The sequence below is a fragment of the Anomaloglossus baeobatrachus genome, chromosome 2 (assembly GCF_048569485.1).
Source record: "Anomaloglossus baeobatrachus isolate aAnoBae1 chromosome 2, aAnoBae1.hap1, whole genome shotgun sequence".
Lineage (NCBI taxonomy): Eukaryota > Metazoa > Chordata > Amphibia > Anura > Aromobatidae > Anomaloglossus > Anomaloglossus baeobatrachus.
Window position 1 is genome coordinate 343,354,152 of NC_134354.1, and position 23,173 is coordinate 343,377,324.

The 23,173-nt window shown below is 40.7% G+C and overlaps 5 non-coding genes across 5 annotated transcripts; all 5 read left to right on the forward strand.

The window, feature by feature from the left end:
• The first annotated feature begins 10,024 nt into the window (after nucleotides 1-10,024).
• Nucleotides 10,025-10,097, forward strand: TRNAV-CAC (transfer RNA valine (anticodon CAC)). Its single transcript has one exon. It is a non-coding gene; the product is annotated as a tRNA-Val (tRNA).
• Nucleotides 10,098-11,368: 1,271 nt separating this feature from the next.
• On the forward strand, nucleotides 11,369-11,441 carry TRNAV-UAC (transfer RNA valine (anticodon UAC)). The gene has a single exon. It is a non-coding gene; the product is annotated as a tRNA-Val (tRNA).
• A 1,641-nt stretch (nucleotides 11,442-13,082) lies between these two features.
• On the forward strand, nucleotides 13,083-13,155 carry TRNAV-CAC (transfer RNA valine (anticodon CAC)). The gene has a single exon. It is a non-coding gene; the product is annotated as a tRNA-Val (tRNA).
• Nucleotides 13,156-14,536: 1,381 nt separating this feature from the next.
• Nucleotides 14,537-14,609, forward strand: TRNAV-CAC (transfer RNA valine (anticodon CAC)). Its single transcript has one exon. It is a non-coding gene; the product is annotated as a tRNA-Val (tRNA).
• A 4,218-nt stretch (nucleotides 14,610-18,827) lies between these two features.
• On the forward strand, nucleotides 18,828-18,900 carry TRNAV-CAC (transfer RNA valine (anticodon CAC)). Its single transcript has one exon. It is a non-coding gene; the product is annotated as a tRNA-Val (tRNA).
• The last annotated feature ends 4,273 nt before the right edge of the window (nucleotides 18,901-23,173 follow it).

Genomic DNA, 23,173 nt, shown 5'->3' on the forward strand with positions numbered 1-23,173 from the left:
ATATCCTGAGTCATATTGCAAAGGATTGTCAAAAATCCACTTGTGACTTTTAGGATCGCTACTTCCAATAGGTGGCGCTGTGCTAGAGTTTGTCTCCTTTACTGGAGAGACAATTTGAATATTTCCCTATTTCCCAGAGGGGCATTGCAGCTATAAGTCCCCTTACCTGGCAGCCAGACTGGCTTGCAAAGTCTCCTTAAGGAGAATAGTGTTCCCCCGTGGTCCCCACATAGCTTTCTCATGAGCCAGATCAGACACCCCCATACTTTGCACTGACGAGGGGCAAGCACCCCGAAACACCGTGTCTGCAAATTGGGATTCTGATCTGGCTTATATATCCTGAGTCATATTGCAAAGGATTGTCAAAAATCCACTTGTGACTTTTAGGATCGCTACTTCCAATAGGTGGCGCTGTGCTAGAGTTTGTCTCCTTTACTGGAGAGACAATTTGAATATTTCCCTATTTCCCAGAGGGGCATTGCAGCTATAAGTCCCCTTACCTGGCAGCCAGACTGGCTTGCAAAGTCTCCTTAAGGAGAATAGTGTTCCCCCGTGGTCCCCACATAGCTTTCTCATGAGCCAGATCAGACACCCCCATACTTTGCACTGACAAGGGGCAAGCACCCCGAAACACCGTGTCTGCAAATTGGGATTCTGATCTGGCTTATATATCCTGAGTCATATTGCAAAGGATTGTCAAAAATCCACTTGTGACTTTTAGGATCGCTACTTCCAATAGGTGGCGCTGTGCTAGAGTTTGTCTCCTTTACTGGAGAGACAATTTGAATATTTCCCTATTTCCCAGAGGGGCATTGCAGCTATAAGTCCCCTTACCTGGCAGCCAGACTGGCTTGCAAAGTCTCCTTAAGGAGAATAGTGTTCCCCCGTGGTCCCCACATAGCTTTCTCATGAGCCAGATCAGACACCCCCATACTTTGCACTGACGAGGGGCAAGCACCCCGAAACACCGTGTTTGCAAATTGGGATTCTGATCTGGCTTATATATCCTGAGTCATATTGCAAAGGATTGTCAAAAATCCACTTGTGACTTTTAGGATCGCTACTTCCAATAGGTGGCGCTGTGCTAGAGTTTGTCTCCTTTACTGGAGAGACAATTTGAATATTTCCCTATTTCCCAGAGGGGCATTGCAGCTATAAGTCCCCTTACCTGGCAGCCAGACTGGCTTGCAAAGTCTCCTTAAGGAGAATAGTGTTCCCCCGTGGTCCCCACATAGCTTTCTCATGAGCCAGATCAGACACCCCCATACTTTGCACTGACGAGGGGCAAGCACCCCGAAACACCGTGTCTGCAAATTGGGATTCTGATCTGGCTTATATATCCTGAGTCATATTGCAAACGATTGTCAAAAATCCACTTGTGACTTTTAGGATCGCTACTTCCAATAGGTGGCGCTGTGCTAGAGTTTGTCTCCTTTACTGGAGAGACAATTTGAATATTTCCCTATTTCCCAGAGGGGCATTGCAGCTATAAGTCCCCTTACCTGGCAGCCAGACTGGCTTGCAAAGTCTCCTTAAGGAGAATAGTGTTCCCCCGTGGTCCCCACATAGCTTTCTCATGAGCCAGATCAGACACCCCCATACTTTGCACTGACGAGGGGCAAGCACCCCGAAACACCGTGTCTGCAAATTGGGATTCTGATCTGGCTTATATATCCTGAGTCATATTGCAAAGGATTGTCAAAAATCCACTTGTGACTTTTAGGATCGCTACTTCCAATAGGTGGCGCTGTGCTAGAGTTTGTCTCCTTTACTGGAGAGACAATTTGAATATTTCCCAGAGGGGCATTGCAGCTATAAGTCCCCTTACCTGGCAGCCAGACTGGCTTGCAAAGTCTCCTTAAGGAGAATAGTGTTCCCCCGTGGTCCCCACATAGCTTTCTCATGAGCCAGATCAGACACCCCCATACTTTGCACTGACGAGGGGCAAGCACCCCGAAACACCGTGTCTGCAAATTGGGATTCTGATCTGGCTTATATATCCTGAGTCATATTGCAAAGGATTGTCAAAAATCCACTTGTGACTTTTAGGATCGCTACTTCCAATAGGTGGCGCTGTGCTAGAGTTTGTCTCCTTTACTGGAGAGACAATTTGAATATTTCCCTATTTCCCAGAGGGGCATTGCAGCTATAAGTCCCCTTACCTGGCAGCCAGACTGGCTTGCAAAGTCTCCTTAAGGAGAATAGTGTTCCCCCGTGGTCCCCACATAGCTTTCTCATGAGCCAGATCAGACACCCCCATACTTTGCACTGACGAGGGGCAAGCACCCCGAAACACCGTGTCTGCAAATTGGGATTCTGATCTGGCTTATATATCCTGAGTCATATTGCAAAGGATTGTCAAAAATCCACTTGTGACTTTTAGGATCGCTACTTCCAATAGGTGGCGCTGTGCTAGAGTTTGTCTCCTTTACTGGAGAGACAATTTGAATATTTCCCTATTTCCCAGAGGGGCATTGCAGCTATAAGTCCCCTCACCTGGCAGCCAGACTGGCTTGCAAAGTCTCCTTAAGGAGAATAGTGTTCCCCCGTGGTCCCCACATAGCTTTCTCATGAGCCAGATCAGACACCCCCATACTTTGCACTGACGAGGGGCAAGCACCCCGAAACACCGTGTCTGCAAATTGGGATTCTGATCTGGCTTATATATCCTGAGTCATATTGCAAAGGATTGTCAAAAATCCACTTGTGACTTTTAGGATCGCTACTTCCAATAGGTGGCGCTGTGCTAGAGTTTGTCTCCTTTACTGGAGAGACAATTTGAATATTTCCCTATTTCCCAGAGGGGCATTGCAGCTATAAGTCCCCTTACCTGGCAGCCAGACTGGCTTGCAAAGTCTCCTTAAGGAGAATAGTGTTCCCCCGTGGTCCCCACATAGCTTTCTCATGAGCCAGATCAGACACCCCCATACTTTGCACTGACGAGGGGCAAGCACCCCGAAACACCGTGTCTGCAAATTGGGATTCTGATCTGGCTTATATATCCTGAGTCATATTGCAAAGGATTGTCAAAAATCCACTTGTGACTTTTAGGATCGCTACTTCCAATAGGTGGCGCTGTGCTAGAGTTTGTCTCCTTTACTGGAGAGACAATTTGAATATTTCCCTATTTCCCAGAGGGGCATTGCAGCTATAAGTCCCCTTACCTGGCAGCCAGACTGGCTTGCAAAGTCTCCTTAAGGAGAATAGTGTTCCCCCGTGGTCCCCACATAGCTTTCTCATGAGCCAGATCAGACACCCCCATACTTTGCACTGACGAGGGGAAAGCACCCCGAAACACCGTGTCTGCAAATTGGGATTCTGATCTGGCTTATATATCCTGAGTCATATTGCAAAGGATTGTCAAAAATCCACTTGTGACTTTTAGGATCGCTACTTCCAATAGGTGGCGCTGTGCTAGAGTTTGTCTCCTTTACTGGAGAGACAATTTGAATATTTCCCTATTTCCCAGAGGGGCATTGCAGCTATAAGTCCCCTTACCTGGCAGCCAGACTGGCTTGCAAAGTCTCCTTAAGGAGAATAGTGGTCCCCACATAGCTTTCTCATGAGCCAGATCAGACACCCCCATACTTTGCACTGACGAGGGGCAAGCACCCCGAAACACCGTGTCTGCAAATTGGGATTCTGATCTGGCTTATATATCCTGAGTCATATTGCAAAGGATTGTCAAAAATCCACTTGTGACTTTTAGGATCGCTACTTCCAATAGGTGGCGCTGTGCTAGAGTTTGTCTCCTTTACTGGAGAGACAATTTGAATATTTCCCTATTTCCCAGAGGGGCATTGCAGCTATAAGTCCCCTTACCTGGCAGCCAGACTGGCTTGCAAAGTCTCCTTAAGGAGAATAGTGTTCCCCCGTGGTCCCCACATAGCTTTCTTATGAGCCAGATCAGACACCCCCATACTTTGCACTGACGAGGGGCAAGCACCCCGAAACACCGTGTCTGCAAATTGGGATTCTGATCTGGCTTATATATCCTGAGTCATATTGCAAAGGATTGTCAAAAATCCACTTGTGACTTTTAGGATCGCTACTTCCAATAGGTGGCGCTGTGCTAGAGTTTGTCTCCTTTACTGGAGAGACAATTTGAATATTTCCCTATTTCCCAGAGGGGCATTGCAGCTATAAGTCCCCTTACCTGGCAGCCAGACTGGCTTGCAAAGTCTCCTTAAGGAGAATAGTGTTCCCCCGTGGTCCCCACATAGCTTTCTCATGAGCCAGATCAGACACCCCCCATACTTTGCACTGACGAGGGGCAAGCACCCCGAAACACCGTGTCTGCAAATTGGGATTCTGATCTGGCTTATATATCCTGAGTCATATTGCAAAGGATTGTCAAAAATCCACTTGTGACTTTTAGGATCGCTACTTCCAATAGGTGGCGCTGTGCTAGAGTTTGTCTCCTTTACTGGAGAGACAATTTGAATATTTCCCAGAGGGGCATTGCAGCTATAAGTCCCCTTACCTGGCAGCCAGACTGGCTTGCAAAGTCTCCTTAAGGAGAATAGTGTTCCCCCGTGGTCCCCACATAGCTTTCTCATGAGCCAGATCAGACACCCCCATACTTTGCACTGACGAGGGGCAAGCACCCCGAAACACCGTGTCTGCAAATTGGGATTCTGATCTGGCTTTTATATCCTGAGTCATATTGCAAAGGATTGTCAAAAATCCACTTGTGACTTTTAGGATCGCTACTTCCAATAGGTGGCGCTGTGCTAGAGTTTGTCTCCTTTACTGGAGAGACAATTTGAATATTTCCCTATTTCCCAGAGGGGCATTGCAGCTATAAGTCCCCTTACCTGGCAGCCAGACTGGCTTGCAAAGTCTCCTTAAGGAGAATAGTGTTCCCCCGTGGTCCCCACATAGCTTTCTCATGAGCCAGATCAGACACCCCCATACTTTGCACTGACGAGGGGCAAGCACCCCGAAACACCGTGTCTGCAAATTGGGATTCTGATCTGGCTTATATATCCTGAGTCATATTGCAAAGGATTGTCAAAAATCCACTTGTGACTTTTAGGATCGCTACTTCCAATAGGTGGCGCTGTGCTAGAGTTTGTCTCCTTTACTGGAGAGACAATTTGAATATTTCCCTATTTCCCAGAGGGGCATTGCAGCTATAAGTCCCCTTACCTGGCAGCCAGACTGGCTTGCAAAGTCTCCTTAAGGAGAATAGTGTTCCCCCGTGGTCCCCACATAGCTTTCTCATGAGCCAGATCAGACACCCCCATACTTTGCACTGACAAGGGGCAAGCACCCCGAAACACCGTGTCTGCAAATTGGGATTCTGATCTGGCTTATATATCCTGAGTCATATTGCAAAGGATTGTCAAAAATCCACTTGTGACTTTTAGGATCGCTACTTCCAATAGGTGGCGCTGTGCTAGAGTTTGTCTCCTTTACTGGAGAGACAATTTGAATATTTCCCTATTTCCCAGAGGGGCATTGCAGCTATAAGTCCCCTTACCTGGCAGCCAGACTGGCTTGCAAAGTCTCCTTAAGGAGAATAGTGTTCCCCCGTGGTCCCCACATAGCTTTCTCATGAGCCAGATCAGACACCCCCATACTTTGCACTGACGAGGGGCAAGCACCCCGAAACACCGTGTTTGCAAATTGGGATTCTGATCTGGCTTATATATCCTGAGTCATATTGCAAAGGATTGTCAAAAATCCACTTGTGACTTTTAGGATCGCTACTTCCAATAGGTGGCGCTGTGCTAGAGTTTGTCTCCTTTACTGGAGAGACAATTTGAATATTTCCCTATTTCCCAGAGGGGCATTGCAGCTATAAGTCCCCTTACCTGGCAGCCAGACTGGCTTGCAAAGTCTCCTTAAGGAGAATAGTGTTCCCCCGTGGTCCCCACATAGCTTTCTCATGAGCCAGATCAGACACCCCCATACTTTGCACTGACGAGGGGCAAGCACCCCGAAACACCGTGTCTGCAAATTGGGATTCTGATCTGGCTTATATATCCTGAGTCATATTGCAAAGGATTGTCAAAAATCCACTTGTGACTTTTAGGATCGCTACTTCCAATAGGTGGCGCTGTGCTAGAGTTTGTCTCCTTTACTGGAGAGACAATTTGAATATTTCCCAGAGGGGCATTGCAGCTATAAGTCCCCTTACCTGGCAGCCAGACTGGCTTGCAAAGTCTCCTTAAGGAGAATAGTGTTCCCCCGTGGTCCCCACATAGCTTTCTCATGAGCCAGATCAGACACCCCCATACTTTGCACTGACGAGGGGCAAGCACCCCGAAACACCGTGTCTGCAAATTGGGATTCTGATCTGGCTTATATATCCTGAGTCATATTGCAAAGGATTGTCAAAAATCCACTTGTGACTTTTAGGATCGCTACTTCCAATAGGTGGCGCTGTGCTAGAGTTTGTCTCCTTTACTGGAGAGACAATTTGAATATTTCCCTATTTCCCAGAGGGGCATTGCAGCTATAAGTCCCCTTACCTGGCAGCCAGACTGGCTTGCAAAGTCTCCTTAAGGAGAATAGTGTTCCCCCGTGGTCCCCACATAGCTTTCTCATGAGCCAGATCAGACACCCCCATACTTTGCACTGACGAGGGGCAAGCACCCCGAAACACCGTGTCTGCAAATTGGGATTCTGATCTGGCTTATATATCCTGAGTCATATTGCAAAGGATTGTCAAAAATCCACTTGTGACTTTTAGGATCGCTACTTCCAATAGGTGGCGCTGTGCTAGAGTTTGTCTCCTTTACTGGAGAGACAATTTGAATATTTCCCTATTTCCCAGAGGGGCATTGCAGCTATAAGTCCCCTCACCTGGCAGCCAGACTGGCTTGCAAAGTCTCCTTAAGGAGAATAGTGTTCCCCCGTGGTCCCCACATAGCTTTCTCATGAGCCAGATCAGACACCCCCATACTTTGCACTGACGAGGGGCAAGCACCCCGAAACACCGTGTCTGCAAATTGGGATTCTGATCTGGCTTATATATCCTGAGTCATATTGCAAAGGATTGTCAAAAATCCACTTGTGACTTTTAGGATCGCTACTTCCAATAGGTGGCGCTGTGCTAGAGTTTGTCTCCTTTACTGGAGAGACAATTTGAATATTTCCCTATTTCCCAGAGGGGCATTGCAGCTATAAGTCCCCTTACCTGGCAGCCAGACTGGCTTGCAAAGTCTCCTTAAGGAGAATAGTGTTCCCCCGTGGTCCCCACATAGCTTTCTCATGAGCCAGATCAGACACCCCCATACTTTGCACTGACGAGGGGCAAGCACCCCGAAACACCGTGTCTGCAAATTGGGATTCTGATCTGGCTTATATATCCTGAGTCATATTGCAAAGGATTGTCAAAAATCCACTTGTGACTTTTAGGATCGCTACTTCCAATAGGTGGCGCTGTGCTAGAGTTTGTCTCCTTTACTGGAGAGACAATTTGAATATTTCCCTATTTCCCAGAGGGGCATTGCAGCTATAAGTCCCCTTACCTGGCAGCCAGACTGGCTTGCAAAGTCTCCTTAAGGAGAATAGTGTTCCCCCGTGGTCTCCACATAGCTTTCTCATGAGCCAGATCAGACACCCCCATACTTTGCACTGACGAGGGGAAAGCACCCCGAAACACCGTGTCTGCAAATTGGGATTCTGATCTGGCTTATATATCCTGAGTCATATTGCAAAGGATTGTCAAAAATCCACTTGTGACTTTTAGGATCGCTACTTCCAATAGGTGGCGCTGTGCTAGAGTTTGTCTCCTTTACTGGAGAGACAATTTGAATATTTCCCTATTTCCCAGAGGGGCATTGCAGCTATAAGTCCCCTTACCTGGCAGCCAGACTGGCTTGCAAAGTCTCCTTAAGGAGAATAGTGGTCCCCACATAGCTTTCTCATGAGCCAGATCAGACACCCCCATACTTTGCACTGACGAGGGGCAAGCACCCCGAAACACCGTGTCTGCAAATTGGGATTCTGATCTGGCTTATATATCCTGAGTCATATTGCAAAGGATTGTCAAAAATCCACTTGTGACTTTTAGGATCGCTACTTCCAATAGGTGGCGCTGTGCTAGAGTTTGTCTCCTTTACTGGAGAGACAATTTGAATATTTCCCTATTTCCCAGAGGGGCATTGCAGCTATAAGTCCCCTTACCTGGCAGCCAGACTGGCTTGCAAAGTCTCCTTAAGGAGAATAGTGTTCCCCCGTGGTCCCCACATAGCTTTCTCATGAGCCAGATCAGACACCCCCATACTTTGCACTGACGAGGGGCAAGCACCCCGAAACACCGTGTCTGCAAATTGGGATTCTGATCTGGCTTATATATCCTGAGTCATATTGCAAAGGATTGTCAAAAATCCACTTGTGACTTTTAGGATCGCTACTTCCAATAGGTGGCGCTGTGCTAGAGTTTGTCTCCTTTACTGGAGAGACAATTTGAATATTTCCCTATTTCCCAGAGGGGCATTGCAGCTATAAGTCCCCTTACCTGGCAGCCAGACTGGCTTGCAAAGTCTCCTTAAGGAGAATAGTGTTCCCCCGTGGTCCCCACATAGCTTTCTCATGAGCCAGATCAGACACCCCCATACTTTGCACTGACGAGGGGCAAGCACCCCGAAACACCGTGTCTGCAAATTGGGATTCTGATCTGGCTTATATATCCTGAGTCATATTGCAAAGGATTGTCAAAAATCCACTTGTGACTTTTAGGATCGCTACTTCCAATAGGTGGCGCTGTGCTAGAGTTTGTCTCCTTTACTGGAGAGACAATTTGAATATTTCCCTATTTCCCAGAGGGGCATTGCAGCTATAAGTCCCCTTACCTGGCAGCCAGACTGGCTTGCAAAGTCTCCTTAAGGAGAATAGTGTTCCCCCGTGGTCCCCACATAGCTTTCTCATGAGCCAGATCAGACACCCCCATACTTTGCACTGACGAGGGGCAAGCACCCCGAAACACCGTGTCTGCAAATTGGGATTCTGATCTGGCTTATATATCCTGAGTCATATTGCAAAGGATTGTCAAAAATCCACTTGTGACTTTTAGGATCGCTACTTCCAATAGGTGGCGCTGTGCTAGAGTTTGTCTCCTTTACTGGAGAGACAATTTGAATATTTCCCTATTTCCCAGAGGGGCATTGCAGCTATAAGTCCCCTTACCTGGCAGCCAGACTGGCTTGCAAAGTCTCCTTAAGGAGAATAGTGTTCCCCCGTGGTCCCCACATAGCTTTCTCATGAGCCAGATCAGACACCCCCATACTTTGCACTGACGAGGGGCAAGCACCCCGAAACACCGTGTCTGCAAATTGGGATTCTGATCTGGCTTATATATCCTGAGTCATATTGCAAAGGATTGTCAAAAATCCACTTGTGACTTTTAGGATCGCTACTTCCAATAGGTGGCGCTGTGCTAGAGTTTGTCTCCTTTACTGGAGAGACAATTTGAATATTTCCCTATTTCCCAGAGGGGCATTGCAGCTATAAGTCCCCTTACCTGGCAGCCAGACTGGCTTGCAAAGTCTCCTTAAGGAGAATAGTGTTCCCCCGTGGTCCCCACATAGCTTTCTCATGAGCCAGATCAGACACCCCCATACTTTGCACTGACGAGGGGCAAGCACCCCGAAACACCGTGTCTGCAAATTGGGATTCTGATCTGGCTTATATATCCTGAGTCATATTGCAAAGGATTGTCAAAAATCCACTTGTGACTTTTAGGATCGCTACTTCCAATAGGTGGCGCTGTGCTAGAGTTTGTCTCCTTTACTGGAGAGACAATTTGAATATTTGCCAATACATAGTAACTTTCCAGAAGGTTTCATAGTGTAGTAGTTATCACGTCTGCTTAACACTGGTTCAATCCCCAGTAAAAGCAAACTGTTCTCGGTGTTGAAATAATACCCTATCAAACTACAATATATGAAGTTCTTGGCTTTGTTGCCGAATGATAGGATGTTTTGGCTTCCATCACCCACAGAACTAATAATTTTTTTCCCCTGGCTGTCAAAACTCGTTTTCAATTGCCATTGCTTTGCAGGATTTCGCAGGTTTCATAGTGTAGTGGTCATCACGTCTGCTTCACACGCAGAAGGTCCTGGGTTCAATCCCCAGTGAAACCAATCCGTTTTCGCTGTTGAAGTAATTTGCTATCAACAGGATTTCACAGGTTTCATAATGTAGTGGTCATCACGTCTGCTTAACACGCAGAAGGTCCTGGGTTTAATCCCCAGTAAAACCAGTCTGTTCTTGGTGTTAAAATAATACCCTATCCAACTGCAATACATGAAGTTCTTGGCTTTGTTGCCGAATGACGGGATGTTTTAGCTTCCATAACCAACAGAACTACGAATTTTTTTTTTTCCTGGCAGTCAAATTTCGTCTCTAATTGCCATTACTTTGCAGGAATCACAGGTTTTAAAGTGTGGTGGTCATCAAGTCTGCTTCATATGCAGAACGTTCTGGGTTCAATACCCAGTGAAACCAATCTGTTTTCGGTGTTGAAGTAATTTCCTATCAACCTGTAAAGTATGAAATTCTTGGTTTCGTTGCCAAATGACAATACATTTTGGCTTCTATCACAAGGAGAACTACGATTTTGGGTTTCTTTTTTATTGAACATTTTAGCAGAAAACATAATCCCATATTATAAAAAAACCTGTTTGTTTTAAAATATATAGTTCCCATAAATACAAAAGCAAACGACTAAACTATGTCGAAAAAAGTAACACATTCAATGTAAACTTCAATTTAAGCAATATCCCTTTGTAGGAATAAAACTCGTAAAATATGTAATAAAAATTGGAAATGTTTCATTACCAAAAATACTTTCCTTCAGCAATAAAAAGGCCCTGTCAGTCACAATTCTGCTCTGCTAGCCAATACACAATAACTTTTCATCAGGATTCATAGTGTAGTGGTCATCATGTCTGCTTAACACGTAGACGGTCCTGGGTTTAATACCCAGTAAAACCAGTCTGTTCTTGGTGTTGAAATAATACCCTATCAAACTACAATATATGAAGTTATTGGCTTTGTTGCAGAATGATGGGATGTTTTGGCTTCCATCACCAACAGAACTAAGAATTTTTTTTTTTCCCTAGCGGTCAAAACTCGTCTCCAATTGCCATTGCTTTGCAGGATTTCACAGGTTTCATAGTGTAGTGGTCATCACGTCTGCTTAACACGAAGAAGGTCCTGGGTTCAATCCCCAGTGAAACCAGTCTCTTCTTGGTGTTGAAATAATACCCTATCAAACTACAATATATGAAGTTCTTGGCTTTGTTGCCGAATGATGGGATGTTTTGGCTTCCATCACCAACAGAACTAATAATTTTTTTCCCCTGGCGGTCAAAACTCGTTTTCAATTGCCATTGCTTTGCAGGATTTCACAGGTTTCATAGTGTAGTGGTCATCACGTCTGCTTTACACGCAGAAGGTCCTGGGTTCAATCCCCAGTGAAACCAATCTGTTTTCGCTGTTGAAGTAATTTGCTATCAACCTGTAATATATAAAATTCTTGGTTTCGTTGCCAAATGACAATACATTTTGGCTTCCATCACAAAGAGAACTACTATTTTGGGTTTCTTTTTTATTGTCCATTTTAGCAGAAAGCATAATCCCATATTATAAAAATCCTGTTTGTTTAAAAATATATAGTTCCCATAAATACAAAAGCAAACGACTAAACTGTGTAGAAAAAAGTAACACATTCAATGTAAACTTCAATTTAAGCAATATCCGTTTGTAGGAATAAAACTGGTAAAATATGTAATAAAAATTGTAAATTTTTCATTACCAAAAATACTTTCCTTCAGCAATAAAAAGGCCCTGTCAGTCACAATTCTGCTCTGCTAGGCAATACACAGTAACTTTTCATCAGGATTCATAGTGTAGCGGTCATCATATCTGCTTAACACGTAGAAGGTCCTGGGTTTAATCCCCAGAAAAACCAGTCTGTTCTTGGTGTTGAAATAATACCGTATCCAACTGCAATACATGAAGTTCTTGGCTTTGTTGCCGAATGACGGGATGTTTTAGCTTCCAAAACCAACAGAACTATGAATTTTTTTTTTTCCTGGCAGTCAAATTTCATCTCTAATTGCCATTATTTTGCAGGAATCACAGGTTTTAAAGTGTGGTGGTCTTCAAGTCTGCTTCATATGCAGAACATTCTGGGTTAACACTGGTTCAATCCCCAGTAAAAGCAATCTGTTCTCGGTGTTGAAATAATACCCTATCAAACTACAATATATGAAGTTCTTGGCTTTGTTGCCGAATGATGGGATGTTTTGGCTTCCATCACCAACAGAACTAATAATTTTTTTCCCCTGGCGGTCAAAACTCGTTTTCAATTGCCATTGCTTTGCAGGATTTCTCATGTTTCATAGTGTAGTGGTCATCACGTCTGCTTCACACGCAGAAGGTCCTGGGTTCAATCCCCAGTGAAACCAATCTGTTTTCGCTGTTGAAGTAATTTGCTATCAACAGGATTTCACAGGTTTTATAGTGTAGTGGTCATCACGTCTGCTTAACACGCAGAAGGTCCTGAGTTTAATCCCCAGTAAAAACCAGTCTGTTCTTGGTGTTGAAATAATACCCTATCCAACTGCAATACATGAAGTTCTTGGCTTTGTTGCCGAATGATGGGATGTTTTGGCTTCCATCACCAACAGAACTAATAATTTTTTTCCCCTGGCTGTCAAAACTCGTTTTCATGTGCCATTGCTTTGCAGGATTTCACAGGTTTCATAGTGTAGTGGCCATCACGTCTGCTTCACACGCAGAAGGTCCTGGGTTCAATCCCCAGTGAAACCAATCTGTTTTCGCTGTTGAAGTAATTTGCTATCAACAGGATTTAACAGGTTTCATAGTGTAGTGGTCATCACGTCTGCTTAACACGCAGAAGGTCCTGGGTTTAATCCCCAGTAAAACCAGTCTGTTCTTGGTGTTGAAATAATACCCTATCAAACTACAATATATGAAGTTCTTGGCTTTGTTGCCGAATGATGGGATGTTTTGGCTTCCATCACCAACAGAACTAATAATGTTTTTCCCCTGGCTGTCAAAACTCGTTTTTAATTGCCATTGCTTTGCATTATTTCACAGGTTTCATAGTGTAGTGGTCATCACGTCTGCTTCACACGCAGAAGGTCCTGGGTTCAATCCCCAGTGAAACCAATCTGTTTTCGCTGTTGAAGTAATTTGCTATCAACCTGTAATATATAAAATTCTTGGTTTCGTTGCCAAATGACAATACATTTTGGCTTCCATCACAAAGAGAACTACTATTTTGGGTTTCTTTTTTATTGTCCATTTTAGCAGAAAGCATAATCCCATATTATAAAAATCCTGTTTGTTTAAAAATATATAGTTCCCATAAATACAAAAGCAAACGACTAAACTGTGTAGAAAAAAGTAACACATTCAATGTAAACTTCAATTTAAGCAATATCCCTTTGTAGGAATAAAACTGGTAAAATATGTAATAAAAATTGTAAATGTTTCATTACCAAAAATACTTTCCTTCAGCAATAAAAAGGCCCTGTCAGTCACAATTCTGCTCTGCTAGGCAATACACAGTAACTTTACATCAGGATTCATAGTGTAGTGGTCATCATGTCTGCTTAACACGTAGAAGGTCCTGGGTTTAATCCCCAGAAAAACCAGTCTGTTCTTGGTGTTGAAATAATACCCTATCCAACTGCAATACATGAAGTTCTTGGCTTTGTTGCCGAATGACGGGATGTTTTAGCTTCCAAAACCAACAGAACTACGAATTTTTTTTTTTTCCTGGCAGTCAAATTTCGTCTCTAATTGCCATTACTTTGCAGGAATCACAGGTTTTAAAGTGTGGTGGTCTTCAAGTCTGCTTCATATGCAGAACGTTCTGGGTTCAATACCCAGTGAAACCAATCTGTTTTCGGTGTTGAAGTAATTTCCTATTAACCTGTAAAGTATGAAATTCTTGGTTTCGTTGCCAAATGACAATACATTTTGGCTTCTATCTTAAGGAGAACTACGATTTTGGGTTTCTTTTTTATTGAACATTTCAGCAGAAAACATAATCCCATATTATAACAATCCTGTTTGTTTCAAAATTTATAGTTCCCATAAATACAAAAGCAAACGATTAAACTGTGTAGAAAAAAGTAACACATTCAATGTAAACTTCAATTTAAGCAATATCCCTTTGTAGGAATAAAACTGGTAAAATATGTAATAAAAGTTGTAAATGTTTCATTACCAAAAACACTTTTCTTCAGCAATAAAAAGGCCCCATCAGTTACAATTCTGCTCTGCTTGCCAATACACAGTAACTTTCCAGAAGGTTTCATAGTGTAGTAGTCATCACGTCTGCTTAACACTGGTTCAATCCCCAGTAAAAGCAATCTGTTCTTGGTGTTGAAATAATACCCTATCAAACTACAATATATGAAGTTCTTGGCTTTGTTGCCGAATGATGGGATGTTTTGGCTTCCATCACCAACAGAACTAATAATTTTTTTCCCCTGGCGGTCAAAACTCGTTTTCAATTGCCATTGCTTTGCAGGATTTCACAGGTTTCATAGTGTAGTGGTCATCACGTCTGCTTCACACGCAGAAGGTCCTGGGTTCAATCCCCAGTGAAACCAATCTGTTTTCGCTGTTGAAGTAATTTGCTATCAACCTGTAATATATAAAATTCTTGGTTTCGTTGCCAAATGACAATACATTTTGGCTTCCATCACAAAGAGAACTACTATTTTGGGTTTCTTTTTTATTGTCCATTTTAGCAGAAAACATAATCCCATATTATAAAAATCCTGTTTGTTTAAAAATATATAGTTCCCATAAATACAAAAGCAAACGACTAAACTGTGTAGAAAAAAGTAACACATTCAATGTAAACTTCAATTTAAGCAATATCCCTTTGTAGGAATAAAACTGGTAAAATATGTAATAAAAATTGTAAATGTTTCATTACCAAAAATACTTTCGTTCAGCAATAAAAAGGCCCTGTCAGTCACAATTCTGCTCTGCTAACCAATACACAGTAACTTTTCATCAGGATTCATAGTGTAGTGGTCATCATGTCTGCTTAACACGTATAAGGTCATCACGTCTGCTTAACACGCAGAAGGTCCTGCGTTTAATCCCCAGTAAAAACCAGTCTGTTCTTGGTGTTGAAATAATACCCTATCCAACTGCAGTACATGAAGTTCTTGGCTTTGTTGCCGAATGACGGGATGTTTTAGCTTCCATAACCAACAGAACTACGAATTTTTTTTTTCCTGGCAGTCAAATTTCGTCTCTAATTGCCATTACTTTGCAGGAATCACAGGTTTTAAAGTGTGGTGGTAATCAAGTCTGCTTCATATGCAGAACGTTCTGGGTTCAATACCCAGTGAAACCAATCTGTTTTCGGTGTTGAAGTAATTTCCTATCAACCTGTAAAGTATGAAATTCTTGGTTTCGTTGCCAAATGACAATACATTTTGGCTTCTATCACAAGGAGAACTACGATTTTGGGTTTCTTTTTTATTGAACATTTTAGCAGAAAACATAATCCCATATTATAACAATCCTGTTTGTTTCAAAATTTATAGTTCCCATAAATACAAAAGCAAACGATTAAACTGTGTAGAAAAAAGTAACACATTCAATGTAAACTTCAATTTAAGCAATATCCCTTTGTAGGAATAAAACTGGTAAAATATGTAATAAAAATTGTAAATGTTTCATTACCAAAAACACTTTTCTTCAGCAATAAAAAGGCCCCATCGGTTACAATTCTGCTCTGCTTGCCAATACACAGTAACTTTCCAGAAGGTTTCATAGTGTAGTAGTCATCACGTCTGCTTAACACTGGTTCAATCCCCAGTAAAAGCAATCTGTTCTTGGTGTTGAAAAAATACCCTATCAAACTACAATATATGAAGTTCTTGGCATTGTTGCCGAATGATGGGATATTTTGGCTTCCATCACCAACAGAACTAATAATTTTTTTTCCCTGGCTGTCAAAACTCATTTTCAATTGCCATTGCTTTGCAGGATTGGTTTCGTTGCCAAATGACAATACATTTTGGCTTCCATCACAAAGAGAACTACTATTTTGGGTTTCTTTTTTATTGTCCATTTTAGCAGAAAACATAATCCCATATTATAAAAATCCTGTTTGTTTAAAAATATATAGTTCCCATAAATACAAAAGCAAACGACTAAACTGTGTAGAAAAAAGTAACACATTCAATGTAAACTTCAATTTAAGCAATATCCCTTTGTAGGAATAAAACTGGTAAAATATGTAATAAAAATTGTAAATGTTTCATTACCAAAAATACTTTCCTTCAGCAATAAAAAGGCCCCGTCAGTCACAATTCTGCTCTGCTAGCCAATACACAGTAACTTTTCATCAGGTTTCATAATGTAGTGGTCATCACGTCTGCTTAACACGCAGAACGTCCTGGGTTCAATCCCCAGTGAAACCAATCTCTTCTTGGTGTTGAAATAATACCCTATCCAACTACAATATATGAATTTCTTGGCTTTGTTGCAGAATAACAGGACGTTTTGTCTTCCATCACCAACAGGACTTTGAATTTTTTTTTTTTTTCCTGGCAGTCAAATTTCGTCTCTAATTGCCATTACTTAGCAGGAATCACATGTTTTAAAGTGTGGTGGTCATCAAGTCTGCTTCATATGCAGAACGTTCTGGGTTCAATACCCAGTGAAACCAATCTGTTTTCGGTGTTGAAGTAATTTCCTATCAAACTGTAAAGTATGAAATTCTTGGTTTCGTTGCCAAATGACAATACATTTTGGCTTCTATCACAAGGAGAACTACGATTTTGGGTTTCTTTTTTATTGAACATTTTAGCAGAAAACATAATCCCATATTATAACAATCCTGTTTGTTTCAAAATTTATAGTTCCCATAAATACAAAAGCAAACGATTAAACTGTGTAGAAAAAAGTAACACATTCAATGTAAACTTCAATTTAAGCAATATCCCTTTGTAGGAATAAAACTGGTAAAATATGTAATAAAAATTGTAAATGTTTCATTACCAAAAATACTTTCCGTCAGCAATAAAAAGGCCCCGTCAGTCACAATTCTGCTCTGCTAGCCAATACACAGTAACTTTTCATTAAGATTCATAGTGTAGTGGTCATCACGTCTGCTTAACACGCAGAAAGTCCTGGGTTTAATCTCCAGTAAAACCAGTCTGTTCTTGGTGTTGAAATAATACCTTATCCAACTACAATACATGAAGTTCTTGGCTTTGTTGCCGAATGACGGGATGTTTTAGCTTCCATAACCAACAGAACTACGATTTTTTTTTTTTTTTCCTGGCAGTCAAAACTCGTCTCTAATTGCCATTACTTTGCAGGATTTCACAGGTTTTAAAGTGTGGTGGTCATCAAGTCTGCTTCATGTGCAGAACGTTCTGGGTTCAATACCCAGTTAAACCAATCTGTTTTTGGTGTTGAAGTAATTTCCTATCAACCTGTAAAGTATGAAATTCTTGGTTTCGTTGCCAAATGACAATACATTTTGGCTTCTATCACAAGGAGAACTACGATTTTGGGTTTCTTGTTTATTGAACATTTTAGCAGAAATATAATCCCATATTATAAAAAAACCTGTTTGTTTTAAAATATATAGTTCCCATAAATACAAAAGCAAACGACTAAACTATGTAGAAAAAAGTAACACATTCAATGTAAACTTCAATTTAAGCAATATCCCTTTGTAGGAATAAAACTCGTAAAATATGTAATAAAAATTGGAAATGTTTCATTACCAAAAATACTTTCCTTCAGCAATAAAAATGCCCTGTCAGTAACAATTCTGCTCTGCTAGCCAATACACAGTAACTTTTCATCAGGATTCATAGTGTAGTGGTCATCATGTCTGCTTAACACGTAGAAGGTCCTGGGTTTAATCCCCAGTAAAACCAGTCTGTTCTTAGTGTTGAAATAATACCCTATCAAACTACAATATATGAAGTTCTTGTCTTTGTTGCAGAATGATGGGATGTTTTGGCTTCCATCACCAACAGAACTAAGAATTTTTTTTTTTTTTCCCTGGCGGTCAAAACTCGTCTCCAATTGCCATTGTTTTGCAGGATTTCACAGGTTGCATAGTGTAGTGGTCATCACGTCTGCTTAACACGCAGAAGGTCCTGGGTTTAATCCCCAGTAAAACCAGTCTGTTCTTGGTGTTGAAATAATACCCTATCCAACTGCAATACATGAAGTTCTTGGCTTTGTTGCCGAATGACTATACATTTTGGCTTCTATCACAAGGAGAACTACGATTTTGGGTTTCTTTTTTTATTGAACATTTTAGCAGAAAACATAATCCCATATTATAAAAATCCTGTTTGTTTAAAAATATATAGTTCCCATAAATACAAAAGCAAACGACTAAACTGTGTAGAAAAAAGTAACACATTCAATGTAAACTTTAATTTAAGCAATATCCCTTTGTAGGAATAAAACTGGTAAAAATGTAATAAAAATTGTAAATGTTTCATTTCCAAAAATACTTTCCTTCAGCAATAAAAAGGCCCCGTCAGTCACAATTCTGCTCTGCTAGCCAATACACAGTAACTTTTCATCAGGATTCTTAGTGTAGTGGTCATCATGTCTGCTAAACACGTAGAAGGTCCTGGGTTTAATCCCCAGTAAAACCAGTCTGTTCTTGGTGTTGAAATAATACCCTATCAAACTACAATATATGAAGTTCTTGTCTTTATTGCCGAATGATGGGATGTTTTGGCTTCCATCACCAACAGAACTAATAATTTTTTTCCCCTGGCTGTCAAAACTCGTTTTCAATTGCCATTGCTTTGCAGGATTTCACAGGTTTCATAGTGTAGTGGTCATCACGTCTGCTTCACACGCAGAAGGTCCTGGGTTCAATCCCCAGTGAAACCAATCCGTTTTCGCTGTTGAAGTAATTTGCTCTCAACAGGAATTCACAGGTTTCATAGTGTAGTGGTCATCACGTCTGCTTAACATGCAGAAGGTCCTGGGTTTAATCCCCAGTAAAACCAGTCTGTTCTTGGTGTTGAAATAATACCCTATCCAACTGCAATACATGAAGTTCTTGGCTTTGTTGCCGAATGACGGGATGTTTTAGCTTCCATAACCAACAGAACTACGAATTTTTTTTTTTCCTGGCAGTCAAATTTCGTCTCTAATTGCCATTACTTTGCAGGAATCAGAGGTTTTAAAGTGTGGTGGTCATCAAGTCTGCTTCATATGCAGAACGTTCTGGGTTCAATACCCAGTGAAACCAATCTGTTTTCGGTGTTGAAGTAATTTTTTATTAACCTGTAAAGTATGAAATTCTTGGTTTCATTGCCAAATGACAATACATTTTGGCTTCTATCACAAGGAGAACTACGATTTTGCGTTTCTTTTTTATTGAACATTTTAGCAGAAAACATAATCCCATATTATAACAATCCTGTTTGTTTCAAAATTTATAGTTCCCATAAATACAAAAGCAAACGATTAAACTGTGTAGAAAAAAGTAACACATTCAATGTAAACTTCAATTTAAGCAATATCCCTTTGTAGGAATAAAACTGGTAAAATATGTAATAAAAATTGGAAATGTTTCATTACCAAAAACACTTTTCTTCAGCAATAAAAAGGCCCCATCAGTTACAATTCTGCTCTGCTTGCCAATACACAATAACTTTCCAGAAGGTTTCATAGTGTAGTAGTCATCACGTCTGCTTAACACTGGTTCAATCCCCAGTAAAAGCAATCTGTTCTTGGTGTTGAAATAATACCCTATCAAACTACAATATATGAAGTTCTTGGCTTTGTTGCCGAATGATGGGATGTTTTGGCTTCCATCACCAACAGAACTAATAAATTTTTTCCCCTGGCGGTCAAAACTCGTTTTCAATTGCCATTGCTTTGCAGGATTTCACAGGTTTCATAGTGTAGTGGTCATCACGTCTGCTTCACACGCATCAGGTCCTGGGTTCAATCTTTTTTATTAAACATTTTAGCAGAAAACATAATCCCATATTATAACAATCCTGTTTGTTTCAAAATTTATAGTTCCCATAAATACAAAAGCAAACGATTAAACTGTGTAGAAAAAAGTAACACATTCAATGTAATCTTCAATTTAAACAATATCCCTTTGTAGGAATAAAACTGGTAAAATATGTAATAAAAATTGTAAATGTTTCATTACCAAAAACACTTTTCTTCAGCAATAAAAAGGCCCCATCAGTTACAATTCTGCTCTGCTTGCCAATACATAGTAACTTTCCAGAAGGTTTCATATTGTAGTAGTCATCACGTCTGCTTAACACTGGTTCAATCCCCAGTAAAAGCAATCTGTTCTCGGTGTTGAAATAATACCCTATCAAACTACAATATATGAAGTTCTTGGCTTTGTTGCCGAATGATGGGATGTTTTGGCTTCCATCACCAACAGAACTAATAATTTTTTTCCCCTGGCTGTCAAAACTCGTTTTCAATTGCCATTGCTTTGCTGGATTTCACAGGTTTCATAGTGTAGTGGTCATCACGTCTGCTTCACACGCAGAAGGTCCTGGGTTCAATGCCCAGTGAAACCAATCTGTTTTCGCTGTTGAAGTAATTTGCTATCAACAGGATTTCACAGGTTTTATAGTGTAGTGGTCATCACGTCTGCTTAACACGCAGAAGGTCCTGGGTTTAATCCCCAGTAAAAACCAGTCTGTTCTTGGTGTTGAAATAATACCCTATCCAACTGCAATACATGAAGTTCTTGGCTTTGTTGCCGAATGACGGGATGTTTTAGCTTCCATAACCAACAGAACTACGAATTTTTTTTTTTCCTGGCAGTCAAATTTCGTCTCTAATTGCCATTACTTTGCAGGGATCACATGTTTTAAAGTGTGGTGGTCATCAAGTCTGCTTCATATGCAGAACGTTCTGGGTTCAATACCCAGTGAAACCAATCTGTTTTCGGTGTTGAAGTAATTTCCTATCAACCTGTAAAGTATGAAATTCTTGGTTTCGTTGCCAAATGACAATACATTTTGGCTTCTATCACAAGGAGAACTACGATTTTGGGTTTCTTTTTTATTGAACATTTTAGCAGAAAACATAATCCCATATTATAACAATCCTGTTTGTTTCAAAATTTATAGTTCCCATAAATACAAAAGCAAACGATTAAACTGTGTAGAAAAAAGTAACACATTCAATGTAAACTTCAATTTAAGCAATATCCCTTTGTAGGAATAAAACTGGTAAAATATGTAATAAAAATTGTAAATGTTTCATTACCAAAAATACTTTCCTTCAGCAATAAAAAGGCCCCGTCAGTCACAATTCTGCTCTGCTAGCCAATACACAGTAACTTTTCATTAAGATTCATAGTGTAGTGGTCATCACGTCTGCTTAACACGCAGAAAGTCCTGGGTTTAATCTCCAGTAAAACCAGTCTGTTCTTGGTGTTGAAATAATACCTTATCCAACTACAATACATGAAGTTCTTGGCTTTGTTGCCGAATGACGGGATGTTTTAGCTTCCATAACCAACAGAACGACGATTTTTTTTTTTTTTCCTGGCAGTCAAAACTCGTCTCTAATTGCCATTACTTTGCAGGATTTCACAGGTTTTAAAGTGTGGTGGTCATCAAGTCTGCTTCATGTGCAGAACGTTCTGGGTTCAATACCCAGTTAAACCAATCTGTTTTCGGTGTAGAAGTAATTTCCTATCAACCTGTAAAGTATGAAATTCTTGGTTTCGTTGCCAAATGACAATACATTTTGGCTTCTATCACAAGGAGAACTACGATTTTGGGTTTCTTTTTTATTGAACATTTTAGCAGAAAACATAATCCCATATTATAAAAAAACCTGTTTGTTTTAAAATATATAGTTCCCATAAATACAAAAGCAAACGACTAAACTATGTAGAAAAAAGTAACACATTCAATGTAAACTTCAATTTAAGCAATATCCCTTTGTAGGAATAAAACTCGTAAAATATGTAATAAAAATTGGAAATGTTTCATTACCAAAAATACTTTCCTTCAGCAATAAAAATGCCCTGTCAGTCACAATTCTGCTCTGCTAGCCAATACACAGTAACTTTTCATCAGGATTCATAGTGTAGTGGTCATCATGTCTGCTTAACACGTAGAAGGTCCTGGGTTTAATCCCCAGTAAAACCAGTCTGTTCTTGGTGTTGAAATAATACCCTATCAAACTACAATATATGAAGTTCTTGTCTTTGTTGCAGAATGATGGGATGTTTTGGCTTCCATCACCAACAGAACTAAGAATTTTTTTTTTTTTTCCCTGGCGGTCAAAACTCGTCTCCAATTGCCATTGTTTTGCAGGATTTCACAGGTTTCATAGTGTAGTGGTCATCACGTCTGCTTAACACGCAGAAGGTCCTGGGTTTAATCCCCAGTAAAACCAGTCTGTTCTTGGTGTTGAAATAATACCCTATCCAACTGCAATACATGAAGTTCTTGGCTTTGTTGCCGAATGACGGGATGTTTTAGCTTCCATAACCAACAGAACTACGAATTTTTTTTTTTTCCTGGCAGTCAAATTTCGTCTCTAATTGCCATTACTTTGCAGGAATCAGAGGTTTTAAAGTGTGGTGGTCATCAAGTCTGCTTCATATGCAGAACGTTCTGGGTTCAATACCCAGTGAAACCAATCTGTTTTCGGTGTTGAAGTAATTTTTTATTAACCTGTAAAGTATGAAATTCTTGGTTTCGTTGCCAAATGACAATACATTTTGGCTTCTATCACAAGGAGAACTACGATTTTGCGTTTCTTTTTTATTGAACATTTTAGCAGAAAACATAATCCCATATTATAACAATCCTGTTTGTTTCAAAATTTATAGTTCCCATAAATACAAAAGCAAACGATTAAACTGTGTAGAAAAAAGTAACACATTCAATGTAAACTTCAATTTAAGCAATATCCCTTTGTAGGAATAAAACTGGTAAAATATGTAATAAAAATTGGAAATGTTTCATTACCAAAAACACTTTTCTTCAGCAATAAAAAGGCCCCATCAGTTACAATTCTCCTCTGCTTGCCAATACACAATAACTTTCCAGAAGGTTTCATAGTGTAGTAGTCATCACGTCTGCTTAACACTGGTTCAATCCCCAGTAAAAGCAATCTGTTCTTGGTGTTGAAATAATACCCTATCAAACTACAA